The following is a 26,810-nucleotide window of genomic DNA, read 5'->3' as shown; positions in this document are numbered from 1 at the left end:
AGTTTTCAAGTAGCAACATGAGAAGAAGGTAATATGTGTCTCGTGGAATGAGCATGTGGGTGACTTCTCAATATAAGGTGTCGCTGTGGACAGGGAGCCTGTGTTACCGGCTTGAATTCTTTGGGCAGGCTCCTTACTAATACTTCTTGATGGCAGCCCCAGACCTCAGTGAGCCATTGATCCAGGGGGTTATTAGGTGCTGTTATTCATCCACCTGAGGTGGGGAGCTCCGTGTCCATTGCAGACACCCCCCAGGAAAGAGGCCCCGCCAAGCACTGTGTGTGTGGCAGACCACTTGACCGCTGGGAACTCATGGTCAGGAGAGTGCAGAACCCCCCCGCTGAGAGACTGCAGTACAAACACAGGGACAGGAGGTGTGGGCTCTTCCTCCAAGGAGCCCCAAAAGCACCTGTGATCAGCCACCATATAAAAGAGAGAGATTATAAAAGCAAAAATGGTGCCTCGACTTCAGGAACAATAAAGTCTTTTGTATCAATGTTGGCAGATGGTCCCGGGTGCTTTGTGGCTGAGTGTGTCTCATCAGTGTCACACTGAGAGGGGCAGAGTGGTGGGAAAGAAGGTGGCACATTAACCTGCTTCTGTGCCTGGAAGTTTCTTACCTGGGTTGGCTTTCCCAGCCCCGGGGTCAGCAGACCTCAGTCTGTTTCTCTCACACTCTCTGCCTAACTGGCCACCTCCAGTCTTCAGCTGTGCTGACCTTCCCATGGTTCTCCAAACATCCCAGCTTGGTCCAGCCGCAGGGCCTTTATCCTTGCTAATCCCATTTTCTGGAATGTTCTTTCCCCAGGTCTTCACGTGGCTGGTTCCTACTCATTCTCTCAGAAGGATCTTCTCATGTAACCTTAATAGCAAGTACTCTGGAGCTAGCCTGACTGGGTTCAAATCCCAGCTCTGCCACCTTGAACAAGGTGAGTATCAGGTGTGCCTGAGTGGATGAATTGTTGTGGGGATTAAATGAGTTGGTGTAAATGTAAAGTCTTAGGATAATGCCTATCCCATAGTAAATTTATGTGAGAATTAGCTATTATTATTGGTCAATAATATATGTCACCTTTTATTAGAATGGTCCTCCACCCACCCTAGTCATTCTTTCCTCTTACCCACTATCTGTGAATATATTATTGATTTCTTTGCTTGTTTATTGCTTCCCTCTCCACCACTAGAATACAAGAACCATGAGGACAGGGAGCCTGTCTGTCTTGTTCACTGCGGTATGCCCAGTACCTTAGTAGTGTCAGACACATAGCAGATGCTCAAGAAATAGGTGTTGAGTGAAGTAATATAGTCAATGAACTTCTCTGAACCAATAATTATTTCTTGGGGATTCTAAGTGGGTAAAGTGCTTCCAAATTCATGTGAGGCATAACGTGGCTTTTCCTTAAAAATTAATTCCCTACTTTGCTCCCTTGCTCAGACCAATTAATAATATTACCACTTCAATCCACAGGACAGTGGACATTAAGATGGTAAATGATAAATTTATAAGCTACTGCAATCTAGACACATGTTTTTCTTTTTTTTATTTTATTTTTTTTACATCTTTATTGGAGTATAATTGCTTTACAATAGTGTGTTGGTGTCTGCTTTATAACAATGTGAATCAGTTATACATATACATATGTTCCCATATCTCTTCCCTCTTGCATCTCCCTCCCTCCCACCCTCCCTATCCCACCCCTCCAGGCGGTCACAAAGCACCGAGCTGATCTCCCTGTGCTATGCGGCTGCTTCCCGCTAGCTATCTACCTTACGTTTGGTAGTGTATATATGTCCATGCCTCTCTCTCGCTTTGTCACGGTTTACCCTTCCCCCTCCCCATATCCTCAAGTCCATTCTCTAGTAGGTCTGTGTCTTTCTTCCTGTCTTACCCCAAGGTTCTTCATGACATTTTTTTTCTTAAATTCCATATATATGTGTTAGCATACGGTATTTGTCTTTCTCTTTCTGACTTACTTCACTCTGTATGACAGACTCTGGGTCTATCCACCTCATTACAAATAGCTCAATTTCGTTTCTTTTTATGGCTGAGTAATATTCCATTGTATATATGTGCCACATCTTCTTTATCCATTCATCTGTCGATGGACACTTAGGTTGCTTCCATGTCCTGGCTATGGTAGATAGAGCTGCAATGAACATTTTGGTACATGACTCTTTTTGAATTATGGTTTTCTCAGGGTATATGCCCAGTAGTGGCATTGCTGGGTCATATGGTAGTTCTATTTGTAGTTTTTTAAGGAACCTCCATACTGTTCTCCATAGTGGCTGTACCAATTCACATTCCCACCAGCAGTGCAAGGGTGTTCCCTTTTCTCCACACCCTCTCCAGCACTTATTCTTTCTAGATTTTTTGATGATGGCCATTCTGACTGGTGTGAGATGATATCTCATTGTAGTTTTGATTTGCATTTCTCTAATGATTAATGATGTTGAGCATTCTTTCATGTGTTTGTTGGCAGTTTGTATATCTTCTTTGGAGAAATGTCTGTTTAGGTCTTCTGCCCATTTTTGGATTGGGTTGTTTGTTTTTTTGTTATTGAGCTGCATGAGCTGCTTATAAATTTTGGAAATTAATCCTTTGTCAGTTGCTTCACTTGCAAATATTTTCTCCCATTCTGAGGGTTGTCTTTTGGTCTTCTTTATGGTTTCCCTTGCTGTGCAAAAGCTTTGAAGTTTCATTAGGTCCCATTTGTTTATTTTTGTTTTTATTTCCATTTTTCTAGGAGGTGGGTCAAAAAGGATCTTGCTGTGATTTATGTCATAGAGTGTTCTGCCTATGTTTTCCTCTAAGAGTTTGATAGTTTCTGGCCTTACATTTAGATCTTTAATCCATTTTGAGCTTATTTTTGTGTATGGTGTTAGGGAGTGATCTAATCTCATACTTTTATATATACCTGTCCAGTTTTCCCAGCACCACTTATTGAAGAGGCTGTCTTTTCTCCACTTTACATTCCTGCCTCCTTTATCAAAGATAAGGTGACCATATGTGCGTGGGTTTATCTCTGGGCTTTCTATCCTGTTCCATTGATCTATATTTCTGTTTTTGTGCCAGTACCATACTGTCTTGATTACTGTAGCTTTGTAGTATAGTTTGAAGTCAGGGAGCCTGATTCCTCCAGCTCTGTTTTTCGTTCTCAAGATTGCTTTGGCTATTCGGGGTCTTTTGTGTTTCCATACAAATTGTGAAATTTTTTGTTCTAGTCCTGTGAAAAATGCCAGTGGTAGTTTGATAGGGATTGCATTGAATCTGTAGATTGCTTTGGGTAGTAGAGTCATTTTCACAGTGTTTACTCTTCCAATCCAAGAACATGGTATATCTCACCATCTATTTCTATCATCTTTAATTTCTTTCATCCATGTCTTATAGTTTTCTGCATACAGGTCTTTTGTCTCCTTAGGTAGGTTTATTCCTAGATATTTTATTCTTTTTCTTGCAGTGGTAAATGGGAGTGTTTTCTTGATTTCACTTTCAGATTTTTCATCATTAGTGTTTAGGAATGCCAGAGATTTCTGTGCATTAATTTTTTATCCTGCAACTTTACCAAATTCATTGATTAGCTCTAGTAGTTTTCTGGTAGCATCTTTAGGATTCTCTATGTATAGTATCGTGTCATCTGCAAACAGTGACAACTTTACTTCTTTTCTGATTTGGATTCATTTCCTTTTCTTCTCTGATTGCTGTGGCTAAAACTTCCAAAACTATGTTGAATAAGAGTGGTGAGAGTGGGCAACCTTGTCTTGTTCCTGATCTTAGTGGAAATGCTTTCAGTTTTTCACCATTGTGGACGATGTTGGCTGTGGGTTTGTCATATATGGCCTTTATTATGTTGAGGAAAGTTCCCTCTATGTCTACTTTCTGCAGGGTTTTTATCATAAATGGGTGTTGAATTTTGTCAAAGGCTTTCTCTGCATCTATTGAGATGATCATATGGTTTTTCTCCTTCAATTTGTCAATATGGTGTATCACGTTGATTGATTTGCATATATTGAAGAATCCTTGCATTCCTGGAATAAACCCCACTTGATGATGGTGTATGATCCTTTTAATGTGCTGTTGGATTCTGTTTGCTAGTATTTTGTTGATGATTTTTGCATCTATGTTCATCAGTGATATTGGCCTGTAGTTTTCTTTCTTTGTGACATCCTTGTCTGGTTTTGGTATCAAGGTGATGGTGGCCTCGTAGAATGAGTTTGGGAGTGTTCCTCCCTCTGCTATATTTTGGAAGAGTTTGAGAAGGATAGGTGTTAGCTCTTCTCTAAATGTTTGATAGAATTTGCCTGTGAAGCCATCTGGTCCTGGGCTTTTGTTTGTTGGAAGATTTTTAATCACAGTTTCAATTTCAGTGCTTGTGATTGGTCTGTTCATATTTTCTGCTTCTTCCTGATTCAGTCTTGGCAGGTTGTGGATTTCTAAGAATTTTTCCATTTCTTCCAGGTTGTCCATTTTATTGGCATCGAGTTGTTTGCAGTAATCTCTCATGATCTTTTGTATTTCTGCAGTGTCAGTTGTTATTTCTCCTTTTTCATTTCTAATTATATTGATTTGAGTCTTTTCCCTTTTTTTCTTGATGAGTCTGGCTAATGGTTTATCTATTTTGTTTATCTTCTCAAAGAACCAGCTTTTAGTTTTATTGATCTTTGCTATCGTTTCCTTCATTTCTTTTTCATTTATTTCTGATCTGATATTTATGATTTCTTTCCTTCTGCTAACTTTGGGGTTTTTTTTGTTCTTCTTTCTCTAATTGCTTTAGGTGCAAGGTTAGGTTGTTTATTCGAGATGTTTCCTGTTTATTAAGGTAGGATTGTATTGCTATAAACTTCCCTCTTAGAACTACTTTTGCTGCATCCCATAGGTTTTGGGTCATCGTGTCTCCATTGTTATTTGTTTCTAGGTATTCTTTTATTTCCCTTTTGATTTCTTCAGTGATCACTTCGTTATTAAGTAGTGTATTGTTTAGCCTCCATGTGTTTGTATTTTTTACAGATCTTTTCCTGTAATTGATATCTAGTCTCATAGTATTGTGGTTGGAAAAGACACTTGATAGAATTTCAGTTTTCTTAAATTTACCAAGGCTTGATTTGTGACCCAAGATATGATCTATCTTGGAGAATGTTCCATGAGCACTTGAGAAAAATGTGTATGTATTCTGTTGTTTTTGAATGGAATGTCCTATAAATATCAATTAAGTCCATCTTGTTTAATGTATCATTTAAAGCTTGTGTTTCCTTATTTATTTTCATTTTGGATGATCTGTCCATTGGTGAAAGTGGGGTGTTAACGTCCCCTACTATGAATGTGTTACTGTCGATTTCCCCTTTTAAGGCTGTTAGTATTTGCTTTATGTATTGAGGTGCTCCTATGTTGGGTGCATAAATATTTACAATTGTTATATCTTCTTTTTGGATCGATCCCTTGATCATTATGTAGTGTCCTTCTTTGTCTCTTCTAATAGTCTTTATTTTAAAGTCTATTTTGTCTGATATGAGAATTGCTACTCCTGATTTCTTTTGGTTTCCATTTGCATGGAATCTTTTTCCATCCCCTTACTTTCAGTTTGTATGTGTCTCTAGGTCTGAAGTGGGTCTCTTGTAGACAGCATATATATGGGTCTTATTTTGGTATCCATTCAGCCAATCTGTATCGTGGGAGCATTTAGTCCATTTACATTTAAGGTAATTATCGATATGTATGTTCCTATTCCCATTTTCTTGATTGTTTTGTGTTCGTTATTGTAGGTCTTTTCCTTCTCTTGTGTTTCTTGCCTAGAGAAGTTCCTTTAACATTTGTTGTAAAGCTGGTTTGGTGGTGCTGAACCCTCTCAGCTTTTGCTTGTCTGTAAAGGTTTAATTTCTCCATCAAATCTGAATGAGATTCTTGCTGGGTAGAGTAATCTTGGTTGCAGGTTTTTCTCCTTCATCACTTTAAATATGTCCTGCCACTCTCTTCTGGCTTGCAGAGTTTCTGCTGAAAGATCAGCTGTTAACTTTATGGGGATTCCCTTGTGTGTTATTTGTTGTTTTTCCCTTGCTGCTTTTAATATGTTTTCTTTGTATTTAATTTTTGACAGTTTGATTAATATGTGTCTTGGCGTATTTCTCCTTGGATTTATGCTGTATGGGACTCTCTGTGCTTCCTGGACTTGTTTGACTATTTCCTTTCTCATATTAGGGAAGTTTTCAATTATAATCTCTTCAAATATTTTCTCAGTCCCTTTCTTTTTCTCTTCTTCTTCTGGAACCCCTATAATTCGAATGTTGGTGTGTTTAATGTTGTCCCAGAGGTCTCTGAGACTGTCCTCAGTTCTTTTCATTCTTTTATCTTTATTCTGCTCTGCAGTAGTTATTTCCACTATTTTATCTTCCAGGTCACTTATCCGTTCTTCTGCCTCAGTTATTCTGCTATTGGTCCCATCTAGAGTATTTTTAATTTCATTTATTGTGTTGTTCATCGATGCTTGTTTCATCTTTAGTTCATCTAGGTCCTTGTTAAATGTTTCTTGCATTTTTTCTATTCTATTTCCAAGATTTTGTATCATCTTTACTCTCATTATTCTGAATTCTTTTTCAGGTAGACTGCCTATTTCCTCTTCATTTTTTAGGTCTGGTGGGTTTTTATCTTGCTCCTTCATCTGCTGTGTGTTTTTCTGTCTTCTCATTTTGCTTATCTTACTGTGTTTGGGGTCTCCTTTTTGCAGGCTGCAGTTTCGTAGTTCCCGTTGTTTTTGGTGTCTGTCCCCAGTGGCTAAAGTTGGTTCAGTGGGTTGTGTAGGTTTCCTGGTGGAGGGGACTAGTGCCTGTGTTCTGGTGGATGAGGCTGGATCTTGTCTTTCTGGTGAGCAGGTCCACGTCTGGTGGTGTGTTTTGGGGTGTCTGTGGACTTACTATGATTTTAGGCAGCATCTCTGCTAATGGGTGGGGTTGTGTTCCTGTCTTGCTAGTTGTTTGGCATAGGGTGTTCAGCACTGTAGCTTGCTGGTCGTTGAGTGAAGCTGGGTGTTGGTGTTGAGATGGAGATCTCTGGGAGATTTTCGCCATTTGATATTATGTGGAGCTGGGAGGTCTCTTGTGGACCAGTGTCCTGAAGTTGGCTCTCCCACCTCAGAGGCACAGCACTGACTCCTGGCTGCAGCACCAAGAGCCTTTCATCCACACGGCTCAGAATAAAAGGAGAAAAAGTAGAAAGAAAGAATGAAAGAACAAAAGAAAGAAAGAAAGAAAGAAAGAGGGAGGGAGAGAGAGAGAAAGAAAGAAAGAAAGGAGGGAGGGAGGGAGGAAGGAAAGAAGGAAGGAAGGAGGGAAGGAAGGTAAGAAAGAAAGAAAGAAGATAAAATAAAATAAAGTAAGATAAAATAAAGTTATTAAAATAAAAAACAATTATTAAGAAAAAAAATATTTTTTAAAAAATATAAAGAAAAAAAAAAGGACGGATAGAACCCTGGGACAAATGGTGGAAGCAAAGCTATACTGACAAAATCTCACACAGAAGCGTACACATACACACTCTCAAAAAGAGGAAAAGGGGAAATAAATCTTGCTCTCAAAGTCCACCTCCTCAATTTGGGATGATTCGTTGTCTATTCATGTATTCCACCGATGCAGGGTACATCAAGTTGATTGTAGAGCTTTAATCCGCTGCTTCTGAGGCTGCTGGGAGAGATTTCCCTTTCTCTTCTTTGTTCTCACAGCTCCCGCGGCTCACCTTTGGATTTGGCCCCAACTCTGCGTGTAGGTCGCCAGAGGGTGTCTGTTCTTCGCTCAGACAGGACGGGGTTAAAGGAGCCGCTGATTCGGGGGCTCTGGCTCACTCAGGCCCGGGGGGGAGGGAGGGGCAGGGAGTGCGGGGCGGGCCTGCGGTGGCAGAGGCCAGCGTGACGTTGCACCAGCTTGAGGCGCGCCGTGCGTTCTCCCGGGGAAGTTGTCCCTGGATCCCAGGACCCTGGCAGTGGCGGACTGCACAGGCTCCCCGGAAGGGGGGTGTGGATAGTGACCTGTGCTCGCACACAGGCTTCTTAGTGGCGGCAGCTGCGGCCTTACTGTCTCATGACCGTCTCTGGGGTCCGCACTTTTAGCCGCGTCTCGCACCCGTCTCTGGAGCTCGTTTAAGCAGCGCTCTTAATCCCCTCTCCTTGCGCACCAGGAAACAAAGAGGGAAGAAAAAGTCTCTTGCCTCTTCGGCAGGTCCAGACTTTATCCCGGACTCCCTCCCGGCTAGCCGTGGTGCACTAACCCCCTGCAGGCTGTGTTCACGCCGACAACCCCAGTCCTCTCCCTGCACTCCGACGGAAGCCCAGGCCTCAGCTCCCAGCCCCGGTCGCCCCAGCGGGTGAGCAGACAAGCCTCTCGGGCTGGTGAGTGCCGGTCGGCCCTGATCCTCTGTGCGGGAATCTCTCCGCTTTGCCCTCCGCACCCCGCGGCCCCGAAGCTTACCCCTCCGCCACTCGCAGTCTCTGCCAGTGAAGCGGCTTCCTAGTGTGTGGAAAACTTTCCTCCTTCACAGCTTCCTCCGACTGGTGCAGGTCCCGTCCCTATCCTTTTGTCTCTGTTTATTCTTTTTTCTTTTGCCCTACCCAGGTACTTGGGGACTTTCTTGCCTTTTGGGAGGTCTGAGGTCTTCTGCCAGCGTTCAGTAGGTGTTCTGTAGGAGTTGTTCCACGTGTAGATGTATTTCTGGTGTATCTGTGGGGAGGACAGTGATCTCTGCGTCTTACTCTTCCGCCATCTTCCTTTTGTCTAGACACATGTTTTTCTAATAATTCATGGGACATATCCTAGTGTCTGAGCTTTTGCCCAATGGGCCATTTTCAGCTCTGGCAAAATCACAATGTGTCTTTTCCTCCCAAAGAAGAAGGAGATATGACCTCTCATAGACAACAGAACCCAGAGGGAGCTGAGGTAGGGATACAGATGAAGAACAGCACAGCAGAGCCATGGAAACTGGGAGACAAAACTGGTAACAGATAACTTGCAGAGCTTGTTGGATGAGGCAGCCCTTTCTTCTTCTATTTTTGATAGAGAATAAATTTACTGACTCCCTTGCAGCTAGGTATGGGCTATGACTAGTCCTAGCCAATGGGATATAAGTGTAAGAGGTAAGTGCAGCTACTAGGAAGGTTCCTTGAAAGGACTTTCTTTTTCCTGCTCTCTGAGGGATAGATGGCTGGAGCTGGAGCAACCATGTTGGCTCATGAGGTAAACAGAGGCCGTGCTTGGGGGAGCTACAAGAGAGAAGGAGCATGGCTTCTTGAGGATTTGGTGGAGCAGAGCTGCCATTATCCTTGGACTATTCATCTCTCAATTTTTATTTGAGAGAGAAAAAAACTTTCATCTTTTAAAGCCTTTGTTATTTTCGATTTGCTGCTGCTCATATGCAAGCCTAATCTCAGCAAACACAGCATCATAAATGGACGATGGATAAATGCTGAACTAAATTTTGACCTGTTAAATAAAAACTAGGGATTGTCTGCAAACAGAAGACCGTGGCAAGGAAGTGCACACCAGTCTGGGTCCAGATCAGTGTAGGAAGAACAGCAGACGCTCAGCAGACTCCTAGGTGCACAGGAAGAAAAAACCCAGATCAGGTTAATAGACAGTTGTCTTAGCTAAATCTAGTTAAACACTTCCTCAGTTCTTTAGTGGTAAGAAATTAAAAATTAGCACCACAGCCTTGCTAGTTAGCACACAGTACCTCCTCTACTTAATAACAGGTTACATTCTTCCTAAGTCTATTTGTTTGAGTCCAGAGGGACTGAGGCCCTGGGAGCATAACTTAATCAGAGAACGAATCCTTGGAAACATTAAAACCAGCAGACTCTTCTTCATGCTGATAAGTATTTCACAGGCAATCTTTTCTCCAAGTAGTTGGGGGCACTAAGGGAGTCTGCTGATAACTCCTTCCTGCCTCCACCCGCATCTCCTGGAGCACCACAGCCACCGTGATCATTGCACTTTCCACCTCCCCACTCACTCTGACGCTGTGCAGATTCGAAGGGCCTGGAACCTATGATCCTCCCCTGGTTATCAACTCTACACCACCTCCCACCCCACTTCCCCTTCCCTGGATTTCCATCACTGCCTCCTATTTTGTTTCTTTCATAGCCCTTACAACATTTACACTTTAATGTTTTTTAGTTTATTACCTGTATCTATCCCCATCTCCCACTGACTGTAAGTTTTTCTTTTTTTTTTTTGCGGTACGTGTGGCCTCTCCTGTTGCGGAGTACAAGCTCCGGACGCACAGGCTCAGCGGCCATGGCTCACAGGCCCAGCCGCTCCGCGGCATGTGGGATCTTCCCAGACTGGGATTTGAACCCATGTCCCCTGCATCTGCAGGCGGACTCTCAACCACTGCGCTACCAGGGAAGCCCGACTGTTAGTTTTTCAAGGGGAAGGACTGCGTTTGGTTTAGTCACCAACATGTTCCCAGTAGCCAGCAAGTATGTTTGGCTCATATTAGGCATTCAATAAAATAGGTGGTGAATGAATGAATACACACTTCAACAGCAGCACTTTCACCACACTCTGCCATTAGGTCCTTGAGCAAAGTCCCAGCTTTGTCCTGCATTAATACCTGGCTCATGGGCAGCCCATGGGGGTGCTCATCTTATAGCCTCCTACTCTCAAGTTCTTGCCTTGTTCTTTTCCCTCCCCTCTTGTTGATTATCAGCAATGGCGTAAGCATAGCAGGTTGCATGCTAAGCACTTTGTCCTTCCAAACTGTGCATCCTTTTGCAATGAATCAAGGCACACGAGCACAGCAGTCATTATTTTTTTCTCAGCACTTTAAACCTTTTATGATTTCTTCTTTTAGTTTTATCATAATCACACACCTTTTATTTAAGGCACTTTAAAACTTTTGCTCTTGTACTTGCTGGATACAGTGGGATTAACCATGCTTGCAAACTACCTCAAAACTAAGAGGTAAGATTGCCACTTATTAACAAAGGTTCTATGGTCCAGACTGGAAGGAACTTGCACTACATCTATCGCCATCTGTTTGCAGGAGGCCGAATTAATGTGATCTTGTTTTGTAGCTTTTGTTTGTATCTATGAAAGTTTATAACTTGGAAATTCATAAGTAGAGTAGTTTTTTTTTTTAATCTGTAGTTTGTTGGATTCAATTACACTTATATTAAACCCGGAGTATAATCTCTTTTAATCTCTCTAGATAGTGCGTGAGTTCAAACATTCTCATTTATTCCTTTGTGTTGAATCCCCAAGTCTGGGGATAAAGAATTCTAGTGAATATTGTTATAGCTCAATTTGTCCCAAATTGTGCCCCATGGGGTATATATAGGTATTCCCACCTAAAAATTTTGATAAAATAAATTTGGGACTTCTGGCATACCTCATTCACAACGTGCATTATCATTTAAAAGACTCTCCTTAACCAAAGTGTATTATCACCTAAAAGTCTTTTTTTAAAAAAAACCTACTGTTTTCCAAACTTGCTTAATTATAGAACCCTTTCCTCATATAACAACCCGTGTTCCAACATTACTAGGGACACATAGAGATCTATTATCTATCTATCTAATCTGGTAGATCATAAATGTTTCTTGGAGTCAAGATTCTGGTGCAGAAAGGGCCCAGAACCATAATCATAGCACTCCTGAAAGAATACCCCCTTTGCAAAGTTTATTTCAGTCCTTGTGTGCATCACTTTAAACTAGCCCAGCAGCAGAAGACAATACCTGTTTGACGTTCTGGAAAGGGTCCTCATGCTGTCTAGTTCAGTAATACTGAAACACCTTTTCCCAGCAGGTCATACAGTATCTCAGCAATCATTACATTTTGTGGAAGAGAAACATGAGAAAATTCCAGCAGCTACAGGAAAGCTTGGAGCACTTGCTTTGTTTTTTTGAGTAGGCTCATCTTGGCTTGCACACGTCTTAGTTTGAGTTAGGCGAATATTATTCACAGTGTGGGTGTGGCAGCCCAGGAGGACAATGATAGAAGTTCCAATTTCACATTTTCCTTTATTTGGTCATACATCCTATGCATCAAAATGATAAAGAATGTTCCAATGGCCTTCTAAAAGTTCCAAGTGGGAAGACTCCATGGTTGAGGCATCCTTTAAATAATAGTCCTCATACCAGAATTTGTGTGTTTGTCTGCGTGGTGTGTGTGTGTGTGTGTGTGTGTGTGTGTGTGTGTGTGTGTGTGTGTGTGGGTGGTGTGGGTGAGTTATAAAACATTTCAAAATTTTCTTGGTGTTAGGAATTTAAAATTGAAGGACCCAAGTTCAGAAAACTGTGGGAGTGATGATATTATTGTGCAGTTGCACTCTCACCCTTGATGTCTGCTTGCAAATGACCTTGTGAAAGGTCAAAGTGTGTGACTATCAGCTTCTAACTATTTTGTAAGAACAGTAGGAAATCAGCCAACTGTGGGTACTGGCTGTTTAATTGCATTTCATTATACCTAATGCTCTTAGAGTCTCCCTTAAATCCATATAAGTGATAGGTGTTTGTCTGGCAATGTTGCTATTACCAAGTGGCCACAGATGACCAATTCGATGATTTGTTTGACTTGATGATCAATATCTTCACCTTTATAAACACACTTTTAAGGTTAAATTTCTGACTTTCAAGTGAACTGTTGGCTTGGATGAATCCAGAGGAATAATCCTTTTATGCATTTAACTCCACAGAGAATACTTTTGGAAATCTATTGATAATTCTGGTCCTTGGGCTGTTCCATTGACATAAATATCTTAGACATGAATTCCCAGAGTTGTGATCCAGTTCCTCTGCAAGAGGCTTTTGTGCTGCTCTTATAATAATCATCATCAGTATCATTACCAATCCCTGCATCTGTAAAACAGTACTCATCAAGACGCTTCGTGGCAACTGATAGCAAACCAATTCAAGCTGGCTTAGCGCAATGAGCCTTTATTGGCTCACGAAGCTTGAAAGTCCACAGTTAAAGCTGGATTCTGTCACTCTACTTATATAACACCTACCCTTCAGTCTTCATCTCTTACCCTGCTTTAATTTTTCTTCATAGCACTTATCATGAGCTGGCATGGTATTCCATGTCTACTTGGTATTTATTGCCTGGGGTTCCCACTGGAATGCAAGCTCCAGGAGCGTAGGGTCTTCCTTTTGTTCATCACCTAATGCCAAGCATCCAGAAATGGACATGGAATATAGGAGGAATGTGATAACTAGTTGAATTAAAGAATGAAAGAATCAATTCATGCAGGTGCTCAAATGGCTTCATTAGAAATTTGTCTTTAAACATCGTTTGTTCTGCTTCTTTCTGTGTTGCTTTCATTCTTTGGACTGCCTCTTCCCTGTGGGGACAAGATGGCTCCCAGCAGAAAGAGAACTTCTTTTTCTCAACAGAACCAGCAGAAGGCTCACTGACCAGCTTAGGTCATATGGCTATCTCTCAGCCAGTGAGCATGGCCAGGGGGATGCAGTTGGCCCAAGTGAACCACAGTGTCTGAGGGTGGGAGGATATAAGCTGGGCAGACCTCACAAGAACTTGGCTAAAATAATAAGAGCTTAATAATTGCTCTCAGGTGCACTTTATCACCTGATCCTCACAAAACCTTGTGAGGAAAGAACAGATATTATTCTCCCCATTTTACAGATGAGGAAATTGAGGCTTGGGTAGGGTATGCTTCTTTAAGCAATTAGGAAGCGGTGGAGCTCTGTCTTGACCTCAGGTCTTCTTGGGCTTCACCCAGAATTCTTTCTACTGCAACAGACCTGGTGGGATAGCTTGGAAGAAAATGGCATGTGGCTTGTCTTTGCAGAAGGGGCTGAAAAGTGGGAAAGGTAAGAGATTTGATAAAATCCTTGAAGGGTTTTTACTTCTCTGGCTGAGTGACTTTATTTCTCTCAGTGGAGCCAGCTGGTTGGAAATGGCTGGTAATCACTAAAAGGTTTTGCCTTAGTACATGGAAAGCAAGGACTCAAGATGGTATGAGGAGGGAGTGGCAATAACAGCAAATTTTCTGAGCCCAATGACCTGAATCTGGAAAAAAGAAATGGCATCGTATTTAGGCAATGAACAATCCCCTCTGAACCATGTGGAAGCACAGAGGTTTCTCTTTCTGCCAGTTTTGCACACATGTATAGAACACCAATTTTAAGAGATGAGAGGAATCTCAGGGAGCATCTAGACCTATAATTCTCACCCACTGTTTTATGGCCTCGTGAGCCAAATTTTTAGCACTTCATGCTTGTTCCTCTCCCTCCGCTCTTTGTTGGTAACAGTGGCTGTGTTGCTTTTACTCTCTCATTCTGGGGTCAGCGGTAGAACATTTATAGGATTTTCCAGTTCACGGTGTAATTTTGTCTAGAAAACGTTGCACTGGTGGTTTCACAGTTAAGAACTGGGCTGGAAAAAAGGAAAGTCATTTGTTAAGATTGTCTGGCAATAAGCAGAGGGACTGAACCTTACACCCAGACTTAAAACAAACAAACAAAACCCCCCTTCCAGTTGTTTCCAGTAAACCAGTGCTTCTCAAGAGTTTGACCTAGCTGGGTCATACTCTAGGGGATCTGATGTAATTGCTCTGAAGTGCAGCTGAGGTGTCTGGACTTTCACAGTTTCCCTGAGGGATTCTGATGGACAGCCGGGTTGAGAACCTGAACACTATCCACTGCCACTTCATACGCTGAAGGGCAAGGCTGTTGCCTGTTGCAGGGTAGGATAGAGGGTGTCGGGGTAGAAGCAAGTTGGAGATCATGTGAGAAGATTATAGGAGAAAAGAAGAGAGCTAAGACCTTTTTTTTTTTAATAGTGTGTATCAGTAATTTATTCCTTTTTTTTGAATTTTATTTTATTTGCTTTTTTATACAGCAGGTTCTTATTAGTCATCCATTTTATACATATTTAGTATATACATGTCAATCCCAATCTCCCAATTCATCCCACCACCACCACCACCACCACCACCACCCCCTCCCCCTCCGCTTTCCCCCCTTGGTGTCCATATGTTTGTTCTCTACATCTGTGTCTCAATTTCTGCCCTGCAAACCGGTTCATCTGTACCATTTTTCTAGGGTCCACATATATGTGTTAATATACTATATTTGTTTTTCTCTCTCTGACTTACTTCACTCTGTATGACAGTCTCTAGATTGATCCATGTCTCTACAAATGACCCTATTTTGTTCCTTTTTGTGGCTGAGTAATATTCAATTGTATATATGTACCACATCTTCTTTATCCATTTGTCTGTCAAAGGGCATTTAGGTTGCTTCCATGACCTGGCTATTGTAGATAGTGCTGCAATGAACATTGGGGTGCATGTGTCTTTTTGAATTATGGTTTTCTCTGGGTATATGCCCAGTAGTGGGATTGCTGGGTCATATGGTAATTCTATTTTTAGTTTTTTAAGGAACCTCCATACTGTTCTCCATAGTGGCTGCATCAATTTACATTCCCACCAACAATGGAAGAGGCTTCCCTTTTCTCCACACCCTCTCCAGCATTTGTTGCTTATAGGTTTTCTGATGATGCACATTCTAACTGGTGTGAAGTGATACCTCATTGTAGTTTTGATTTGCATTTCTCAAATAATTAGTGATATTGAGCAGCTTTTCATGTGCTTCTTGGCCGTCTGTATGTCTTCTTTGGAGAAATGTCTATTTAGGTCTTCTGCCCATATTTGGATTGAGTTGTTTGTTTTCTTAATATTGAGCTGCATGAGCTGTTTATATATTTTGGAGATTAATCCTTTGTCCGTTGAGTCATTTGCAAATATTTTCTCCCATTCTGAGAGTTGTCTTCTTGTCTTGTTTGTAGTTTCCTTTGCTTTGCAAAAGCTTTTAAGTTTCATTAGGTCCCATTTGTTTATTTTTGTTTTTATTTCCACTACTCTAAGAGGTGGATCAAAAAAGATCTTGCTGTGATTTATGTCAGAGAGTGTTCTTCCTATGTTTCCCTCTAAGAGTTTTATAGTGTCCAGTCTTACATTTAGGTCTCTAATCCATTTTGAATTTATTTTTGTGTATGGTGTTAGGGAGTGTTCTAATTTCATTCTTTTACATGTAGCTGTCCAGTTTTCCCAGCACCACTTATTGAAGAGACTGTCTTTTCTCCATTGTATACCCTTGCCTCCTTTGTCATAGATTAGTTGACCATAGGTGCCTGGGTTTACCTCTGGGCTTTCTATCTTGTTCCATTGATCTATGTTTCTGTTTTTGTGCCAGTACCATATTGTCTTGATTACTGTAGCTTTATAGTATAGTCTGAAGTCAGGGAGTCTGATTCCTCCAGCTCTGTTTTTTTTTCCCTCAAGACTGCTTTGGCTATTCAGGGTCTTTTGTGTCTCCATACAAATTTTAAGATTTTTTGTTCTAGTTCTGTAAAAAATGCCATTGGTTATTTGATAGGGATTGCATTGAATCTGTAGATTGCTTTGGGTAGTATAGTCATTTTCACAATATTGATTCTTTCAATCCAAGAACATGTTATATCTCTCCACCTGTTTGTGTCATCTTTGATTTCTTTCATCAGTGTCTTATAGTTTTCTGCATACAGATCTTTTGTCTCCCTAGGAGGTTTATTCCTAGTTATTTCATTCTTTTTGTTGCAGTGGTAAATGGGAGTGTTTCCTTAATTTCCCTTTCAGATTTTTCATCATTATGTATAGGAATGCCAGAGATTTCTGTGCATTAATTTTGTATCCTGCTACTTTACCAAATTCATTGATTAGCTCTAATAGTTTTCTGGTGGCATCTTTAGGATTCTCTATGTATAGGATCATGCCATCTGCAAAAGGTGACATTTTTACTCCTTCTTTTCCGATTTGTATTCCTTTTATTTCTTTTTCTTTTCTGATTATCATTACTAGGACTTCCAAAAGTATGTTGAATAATAGTGGTGAGAGTGGACATCCTTGTCTTGTTCCTGATCTTAGAGGAAATACTTTCAGTGTTTCACCATTGAGAATGATGTTTGCTGTTGGTTTGTTGTATATGGCCTTTATCATGTTGAGGTAGGTTCCCTCTATGCCAACTTTCTGGAGAGTTTTTTATCATAAATGGGTGTTGAATTTTGTCAAAAGCTTTTTCTGCATCTATTGAGATGATCATATGGTTTTTATACTTCAGTTTGTTAATATGATGTATCACATTGATTGATTTGTGTATATTGAAGAATGCTTGCATCCCTGGGATAAGTCCCACTTGATCATTGTGCATGATCCTTTTAATGTGTTGTTGGATTCCGTTTGCTAGTATTTTGTTGAGGATTTTTGCATCTATATTCATCGGTGATATTGGTCTGTAATTTTCTTTTTTTGTAGTATCTTTGTCTGGTTTTGGTATCAGGGTGATGGTGACCTCATAGAATGAGTTTGGGAGTGTTCCTTCCTCTACAATTTTTTGGAAGAGTTTGGGTGTTAGCTGTTCTCTAAATGTTTGATAGAATTCACCTATGAAGCCATCTGGTCCTGGACTTTTGTTTGTTGGAAGAATTTTAAGCACAGTTTCAATTTCATTACTTGTGATTGGTCTGTTCATATTTTCTATTTCTTCCTGGTTCAGTCTTGGAAGGTTATACCTTTCTAAGAATTTGTCCATTTCTTCCAGGTTGTCCATTTTATTGGCATAGAGTTGCTTGTAGTAGTGTCTTAGGATGCTTTATATTTCTGCAGTGACTGTTGTAACTTCTCCTTTGTCATTTCTAATTTCATTGATTTGAGTCCTCTCCCTCTTTTTCTTGATGAGTCTGGCTAATGATTTATCAATTTTGTTTATCTTCTCAACGAACCAGGTTTTATTGTTTTCTTTGTTTCTATTTCGTTTATTTCTGCTCTGACCTTTATGATTCCTTTCCTTCTGCTAACTTTGGGTTTTGTTGGTTCTTATTTCTGTAGTTCCTTTAGGTGTAAGGTTAGATTGTTTATTTGAGATTTTTCTTGTTTCTTGAGGTAGGCTTGTATAGCTATAAATTTCCCTCTTAGAACTGCCTTTGCTCTATGCCATAGGTTTTGGCTCGTCGTGTTTTCATTGTCATTTGTCTCTAGGTATTTTTTGATTTCCTCTTTGATTTCATCAGTGATCTCTTGGTTATTTAGTAACGTATTGTTTAGCCTCCATGTGTTTGAGTTTTTTACGTTTTTTTCCCCTGTAATTGATTTCTAATCTCACTGCATTGTGGTCAGAAAAGATGCTTGATATGATTTCAATTTTCTTAAATTTACTGAGGCTTGATTTGTGACCCAAGATGTGATCTATCCTGGAGAGGGTTCTGTGCGCACTTGAGAAGAAAGTGTAATCTGCTGTTTTTGGATGGAATGTCCTATAAATATCAATTAAATCTATCTGGTCTCTTGTGTCATTTAAAGCTTGTGTTTCCTTATTAATTTTGTGTTTGGATGATCTGTCCATTGGTGTAAGTGAGGTGTTAAAGTCCCCCACTATTATTGTGTTACTGTCGATTTCCTCTTTTATAGCTGTTAGCAGTTGCCTTATGTATTGAGGTGCTCCTATGTTGGGTGCATATGTAATTGTTATATCTTCTTCTTGGATTGATCCCTTGATCATTATGTAGTGTCCTTCCTTGTGTCTTGTAACATTCTTTATTTTAAAGTCTGTTTTATCTGATATGAGTATTGCTACTCCAGCATTCTTTTGATTTTCATTTGCATGGAATATCTTTTTCCATCCCCTCACTTTCAGTCTGTATATGTCTCTAGGTCTGAAGTGGGTCTCTTGTAGACAACATATATATGGGTCTTATTTTTGTATCCATTCAGCGAGCCTGTGTCTTTTGGTTGGAGCATTTAATCCATTCACGTTTAAGGTAATTATTGATATGTATGTTCCTATGACCATTTCTTAATTGTTTTGGGTTTGTTTTTGTAGGTCCTTTTCTTCTCTTGTGTTACCTACTTAGAGAAATTCCTTTAGCATTTGGCGTAGGGCTGGTTTGGTGGTGCTGAATTCTCTTAGCTTCTGCTTGTCTGTAAAGCTTTTGATTCCTCCATCGAATCTGAATGAGATCCTTGCTGGGTAGAGTAATCTTGGTTGTAGTTTCTTCCCTTTCATTACTTTAAATATGTCATGCCACTCCCTTCTTGCTTGTAGAGTTCTGCTGAGAAATCAGCTGTTAACCTTATGGGAGTTTCCTTGTATTTCATTTGTTGTTTTTCCCTTTCAATAATTTATCTTTGTCTTTAATTTTTGCCAATTTGATTACTATATGTCTTGGCATGTTTCTCCTTGGGTTTATCCTGTATGGGACTCTCTGCGCTTCCTGGACTTGGGTGGCTATTTCCTTTCCCTTGTTAGGGAAGTTTTCGACTATAATCTCTCCAAATATTTTCTCAGGCTCTTTCTCTCTCTCTTCTCCTTCTGCGACCCTTATAATGCGAATGTTGTTGTGGTTAATATTGTCCCAGAGGTCTCTTAGGCTGTCTTCATTTCTTTTCATTCTTTTTTCTTTATTCTGTTCTGCAGCAGTGAATTCCACCATTGTGTCTTCCAGGTCACTTATCCGTTCTTCTGCCTTAGTTATTCTGCTATTGATTCCTTCTAGTGTATTTTTCATTTCAGTTATTGTATTGTCCATCTCTGTTTGTTTGTTCTTTAATTCTTCTAGGTCTTTGTTAAATATTTCTTGCATCTTCTCGATCTTTGCCTCCATTCTTTTTCCGAGGTCCTGGATCATCTTCACTATCATTATTCTGAATTCTTTTTCTGGAAGGTTGCCTGTCTCCACTTCATTTAATTGTTTTTCTGGGGTTTTATCTTGTTCCTTCATCTGGTACATAGCCCTCTGCCTTTTCATCTTGCCTATCTTTCTGTGAATGTCAAGAGCTAAGGTCTTTATGGAAGCTGCCTGCTCTGATGGAGGAAGCTGATACTGGCTTCTCAATGCAGACTATCTTGGGGACTGGGGACACTGTTACTGCAAGCCCATGGGTATTTCTGTGCAAATTAGAAAATCATTCCCTGCAGAGGCCTCAGTCCTGCAGGCACCCATCCAGGCTCACGATAGGATGGTTGCCTTGGAAATTTTCAAAGGAAACCTTCTGCATTAAGGATCCAGCTATGCACCAGGCACAAGCCCCAGTTAGCAAAACAGGGACTGAGTCTCGCCCCCACTTGCCCCCTTGGATGCGTGTCTTGTGCAGTGAACAACCTGCCCGAGAACTGAGGCAGCCCGGGATGGGGAAGTCCAACTAGAAATTCCATTCAGCTACAAGCTGATGTCTAACGCTTTTTTGACTTGCCTTACTGTTAAATTCATCTATTGTGGACAGGGAGAAACACATGGGGCCCTGCTATTCTAGTCCTTGAACTGATAAGGAGAAATTGGTTGGTAAAGAAGAAATGACTAGAGTCTTTGGCAAGCTCCTATGGTAACTAAGGGTGGATGAAGCTGGGCATAATCAGACATATTCCCTAAACCTTAAGAAGGTGGACCTGAGTAGAACTAAGGAAAATATGGCCAATCCATAGCATGAGACTTAGAAAAGAAGATGGCTGAAGAGAATTGAAAGATTGTCAAAAGTATAACTCTTTTAAATATTTTTTTCATGTTACAAAAGCAATCCAAACTAATTGCAGAAAATGTAGAAAATAGAAATGAGCCGAAAGAAGACAAGCCATTTGAAAGCTTACTACTCAGAAATAACCACCAACAGTTTTTTGTTTATCCTATCAGTCTCTTTTCTATGCTTATAGATACATTCATACATACTGCAAAACAGGATCATTACGTATAGAATGTCTTGTAAGCTGCTTTTTAACTTAACAATATTCCACATTTTCCATGTCATTCACTGTTCCCCTACCTTGTTATTTTATGGTTGCATGGTAACTCATTTAATGATTGTGTCATAATATATTTAATTAGTTTCTATTTTGAAATATACATTGTTTCCAATTTTTTACATTATAAATAGTATTTGATGAACATTCTTTGAGTTATACCTATTGCCATATTCCTAAATAAATGCTTAAAGGGGAAATCAGGGTCAACTACATCTTGCCAAAGAGCTCAACAGTAAGAATGTACCATTTTCCACTCCTACCAGCGATAGATGAGAAGGTGGGTTTCCTAGAAGCTCCTCCAATGCAAGTCAGAGCAATATGTTTGACTTAGCAGTTTGTTGGCTCTAAATGAGATGGAGTGGGATGTCCTTCCAGGGATAGAAGGGCAAAAATTGAGACCTTGAAAATGGGCAGTCCCAAAGAGCTGGTTCCAGGAGCGTGTTCTCACACTGCAAGGTTTCAGAATGATGTTCGTCTCTTCTGCACCGAACTTACTGGTCAGAGGAAGTGACTAAGCCCGCACTGCATTTCCTCCCATGGTCACAAGACCAGGGGCAGAGTTCATTCCAGGCAATGTCTTCATAGATGTCCTCACCGCTTGGGCCTGGGTGCCCAGTACCGCCTGCGAGCACGGTGGGAGGGACAGAGTGTGGGTGCGGACATGCTTCTCTAGCGGAATAAGAAGACCCGAGAAGGAAACGACAAGCTCCCTTTCTGAGAGCGCTAGGAGGCATTCAACACATTGCCAATTGAGGAGGACGCAGGCTTCTTTTCTTAGACACTTCTTTTCTTATTTTTTGGTAATAAAGTTTAATTTTTCATCATAAAAGTAATGCACATTCTCTAAAGAAAATGTGGAAAATATGGGATATAAAGTGAAGGAGAAATCATGCACAGGCATATTACCCAAGGATGAATGTCAGTACATGTCTCTCCAGTCTTTCGTTGTGTGAATGTGCATGTGTGTGTGATTGTTCTTTTGGTATAGTTGTAATTGCACTGTCTCAATTATTTTTCCATCCTGCTTTTTTCACTTTAACATCATATGCATTTTCCATGTTATTACATGGTCTTGATAAACACTTTTTGATTATGTAATTCTCAGTTGTGTGAATGGGCCACCATTCGTTGTTCAGTGTTAATATTTAGACTATTATTTCTGTTTTACGGATGAGAAAGATAAGACCCCTAGGAGTTACAAGATTTACCCAACATCACAGGACCAGTAAGTGGTACCACCAACATTTCATCTGTTCATCTATTATTTAATTATTCATTAATTCAGCAAACATCTATAGAATACCTGCTGTCGTATCATGTACTATAAAGCCTCTGGGAGGCAAAAACGATATTCCTGCTCATGTGATATTTATAAGTTAGTGGGCAGTACAGCCTCGTTGGAGCTTTGACAAAAGAGTTCCTTGGCTCTTTTAGAGCTCAGAGAGGGATACCTATCCAGCCTGGGGTCCAGGAATGCTTCCTTGGAGGAGGTGATGTTGAAGCTCACTCTTACAGGAAGGCTGAGAGCTCCGGAGCAGGTAAGGGGGTGGCCACATAAACATCTCAACGTGAGAGGGAGCAGGGTGTGCTCTGGGAACCGCAAATCACGGGCCACGGGGTTTGTTGGGAGTGATGGGGTTGGTAGGTGGGAATCAGCTCATGATGAGCTTCTGTGGCCCACCAAGAACTTTGCACCTTTTCCTGCAAGCAGTGGGGACCCTGGGTACAATGTAGGCAGGAGATTTGTACATCCTATTTGGATTTTAGAAGGAACCACTGATGTCACGGAGGAGAATGGACTGGGGAGACTGGAGTGAAGTAAAGCAGCTGGAAGAATATTCAGATAAAGAGATGTTGGGGCTCTCAATGAGGGAGGATAGCTGGGGTGGAGGGGAAGATATGGATTCAAGAAATAACTGGAAAGCAAGACAGAAAGCAGACCCAACTTTGTGAAGTCTGTGCAGAAGACAGGGCAATATGATGAGGTCATTGGGTTTGAGAATCCATGAGGAGAGGAGACAACTGGCGCTGCCTTACCTGCCATGGATTTGTTTTGAGGTGCCTGTGGGACTGAGTGGGTAGTTGTGTGGAGAGAGGTGAGAGGTCTGGGTGGAATAAAGATTAGGAGCCATCAGGGCATACGTGATGGTCAAAGCCTGAAGGAGGATGAGAATCAAGCAGGAAGAGTACACAGCAGTGGTTGGAGCCTACTGGCAATCCTGAACCCCTCCGTGGATTGTATGAAACCTGGGGACCCTCAATTCAGAAATCTACAAACAGAGAAAAGTTCAAAGAGTTTAAATAACTTTCTTGGAGTTTGTAGGTATTCTGAAGCTCATCTGTGATGTGGAGTGAGAAGTGAAGTCTAAGGCAGCATCCTGAAGGGCACCAGTATTTCAGGGGCAGGTGGTGGAAGAAAAACCTCCAAAGGAAACTGAGAAGGGCCTGCTTGGGTTAGGGGTTGGGGGGCAGGATGAAAAGAGTAAGAGAATGATGCTCTGGAAAGAGGGAAAGCAATTTCATGAAGGAAAAGGTCACCTACAGTGTCAGAGTTTAAAGTTAGGGTCAGCTCAGTGTCAAATGGAGCTGAAGCTCAGTAGATTGAACGCTAAGAGCAATGAAAAGACCCAAGGCTTCCAGCACATAGGCCAGCGTTCTCCGTACACCCTACTTCTCTCCCGTGACTCCTGTTCCGTATTTCAGGGGAGAGAGCATTCATCCATCACAAGGGGCACCTCTTAGCTTACAACATGGCCCTTTTTGAGCACAGTTGGTATATGAGACAAGGAAATTGCAAATCGGTTTGGGCTGAGGCTCTCAGTCCTCTACCCGGGCATATATCTAGGTCCCTTGCTATGAAGCTTGGTAATTCCCCCCACAAAAGGGCAAGTATATTTCCCTGCCCCTTGACTTTCGGCTCAGCCACATGACTTGCTTTGGCTGGTTGGATATTAGCAGACCTGGTGTAAGACGGAGCTAGGAATGCCTTGTGTGGCTCATCTTGTCATCGTGAGCGTCTGCCGTTGCCCTGAGAGAAACCCGGCCGGCCAGCTCACTGCTCCTGGGAGGCAGGTGAGAGACAGGTGGAGCAGAGCTACACCTAGGCCACCCCCTGACTCATGAGTGACAAAGACATGCTTGATATTGTAGGCCTCTGAGATCTTGGCGGCCATCAATGAGTCCTACAGCACTCCTTCATAAAGCGCCCCATACCTCACAGAAGCTTTCACCTGTCTGCCTTTCCTGGGTCCTCTCCCCAGTGTCCCTCTGCCTGACTCCCAGCTGGGACATTGTTCCTCTGTCACAGACTCAGCTCCCCTAGCTCCTGGTCATGATATGGAGCAGGAGGGATTGAAGCAGCTGTAGCCCCACTTCCCATCACCCACGTCTACTCATTTCAGAGACAAGCCCAGTATGATTCAGCTCTCAGATTCATATCTGAGGTTTCTTGTTTATTCCCAAGGCCCAGTCCCAGTCAGGGGCCCTTCTGTTCTACTTGGGATAAATTTAATAATTCATTCAACACATTTTATTGAACTGCTACTAGACACCAGTCCATTAAAAGCAAAGTCTCCTCTTTTTTTTCAAAGAAAATACTTGTTTGTTTTCATGTAAAACACCCAGTGCAGTGCCTGATGTGTAGTTGGTGTTCCACTGATGGCAAACACATTGCTATTCTAGAAAATACTACAATGGATATATTTGTGCGTAAATCTTGGTTTCCATTTTTAAAAAACTCCTTGTATTTTTAATTGCCAAAGTAATGCGTGCCTGTCTTAACAATTAAAATATCAAATTACATTTAAATTTTAAATTAATTGACAGGAGCTTGGGTTTTGTACCTCCCAGAGAACTGTCTGGTGGGTAAAATGAGGCTCAGCTGTGGCTCAGTCTTGTGTTATATGTTTAGCACCAGGCCTGGCACAGGGTAAACTCCCAATAAATGGTAATTGCTATTTTTTTAAAATTAATTTTTATTGGAGTAGAGTGGATTTACAGTGTTGTGTTAGTTTCTGCTATACAGCAAAGTGAATCAGTTATACACATACATATATCCATCCTCTTTTAGATTCTTTTCCCATATAGGTCATTACAGGGTATTGAGTAGAGTTCCCTGTGCTATACAGTAGGTTCTTATTAGTTATCTATTTTATATAGTTTAATAGTGTGATTATGTCAAGTAACTGCTATTATTATTACCGTCACCATCAACATAATCAACAAGTAGAGCCAGATGCTCAGTCTTTGCTTTCCTCTGCCAAGGCGATGCTGTTCAGGCCCTTCCAAGCCGGCCTTCCTGCTCCATCTTCCTGGCTCCACCCTTTGTACCACGTTTGTGACTGCGGGTGTTGCCCACTTGCCAGCTTTCTCCCAGCAGCAGCGGGTCATGGTCAGTGGGAAGCATCCCTCCAGGCTCCCTCAGCTCCCTTCACTTTGTGGCCTGCGTTGCTCACTGCTCCCCAGAGATGAGGATTCCCCACTCAACCCTCCTCTCCTCCTCCATATCCTCTCATGGCTGCAGTCAAGGGCCAGGTCCTTGCAGTTCCCAATCCTCCTCTCCCTTGGGAGTCTCAGGGGACTGTTCTCTCCTCATTGTGGCTGCCACTCTCTGAGGTCAGGTTGGCAGAAACTCCTGCCAGGAACAGAGAAACAGCCTCCTCACTGGTCTCCCTTCCTCCAGCCTCTACCCGCGTTGCCTGATTAATTAATTAGAGCCTGAGAAATTAAAGTGTATCTCCGATCCTGTCTCTTGGTGCTCAAAGCCCTTCCATGGCTCCCTAATGCATTCCTGAATCACTCTCAGTGCTTTAGGGCTCATGAAGATCTAACCCTAAACTAATTATCCAGCCCCTTTCTCTTGGCTGCTCCTCACGAGGTACATGGCCAACTGGACAGTTCCTTGAATACACCCTTCACTTTCCACCTTCTAGGTCCTGCTCATGCTCTCTCCTTTGCTGGGGATGTCTTTGCCTCCATCCCCACATGTGCACCCTACCGATTTTTGAGAGCTGCTCAAGTGCCCCTTCTCCATGAACTCTTTTCTAATTTCTTCAACTAGAATTGATTTTGCTTTGCTCTGAGTGCCATGGCACCATCACTCCTCTGGACGGGGATTTCTCCACCTTGGCTCTATTGAGATTTGGGGGCTGAATAATTCCTTGCTGTGGGGGTTTCCTGCATTTCGTACAATGTTTAACCACATCCCTGGCTTTTATCCACTAGATGCCAGTTCCACCTCCTAATCCAGTTGTGACAACCAAAAATGTCTCCAGACATTGGTCCAAATGTCTCCAGACAGAGTCCACTGGGGGGTGGGGGGGTGGAGCAAATCGCCACCCTCCCCCTCCTCCCCCAGTTGAGAACCACTGCTCTAGAACAATATTTATGCAACAAATCACCTGCCACACTCACTCGTGTCTTGCCTGGGACTATGCTACCTAATTATGTTAGGCCCTTTCAAGCCCCTGAGCATTGGCACATGCTGTTCCCTCTCCCAGGAATGCCCTCCCCCTCTCTCCTTCATCTGATGAGTTCCTCCTTAGCCTGTCAAGCCTGGATGACAGGCTGCCTCCTCTTGTAGCCCCTCCCAACCTGCCTCCTCGCTCCCTGGGCAGAATGGTTGGTTCTGGTTGCTGAGTTCCACAGCACTTTGCACAGACTTTGATCATAGTCCTTACCAGACCATGTGCTGCGTTATAGAAAAATAGTTTAAGTATTTGTCTCCTGAAGTAGAGCATGAGCTGTGACATGGCAGGGACCTCGGCTTGCCGAGGCCTCTGCAGCTGTGCCAGGGCAGGAGCTCACCAAGGACAAGGCTGGGGCACTGGAGTGGTTACGTGTGTCTAGGAAGAGCAGTGTCTGAGTTCAAGTCCCAAGTTAGGCATTTATAGTTGTGTGATTTGGGGTGATTTATTAAGCTTCTCTGGAGGCCTAATTTCACTCCCTGTAAAACCACCTTCAGGATAACATCTATCTTACAGGGTTTTTCCAAAGATTTAGCAAATTAATACATGTAAAATGCTCTCCTGGTACCTGGCAGATAGT

At 41.9% G+C, this 26,810-nt stretch overlaps 1 long non-coding RNA gene across 1 annotated transcript in view; it reads left to right on the top strand.

Annotated features, from left to right (window-relative positions):
- The window catches only part of LOC109551835 (uncharacterized), a 112,342-nt gene that overhangs the window by 59,783 nt on the left and 25,749 nt on the right, over positions 1-26,810 (top strand). Inside the window, exon 4 of the long non-coding RNA XR_004525291.2 lies at positions 809-929. This is a non-coding gene — a long non-coding RNA (uncharacterized lncRNA). The remainder of the gene's footprint in view (positions 1-808; positions 930-26,810) is intronic.

Source organism: Tursiops truncatus, chromosome 2 (assembly GCF_011762595.2).
Source record: "Tursiops truncatus isolate mTurTru1 chromosome 2, mTurTru1.mat.Y, whole genome shotgun sequence".
NCBI lineage: Eukaryota > Metazoa > Chordata > Mammalia > Artiodactyla > Delphinidae > Tursiops > Tursiops truncatus.
The sequence above is the reverse complement of the archived record's forward strand: the minus strand, read 5'-3'. Positions and strand labels throughout refer to the sequence as shown.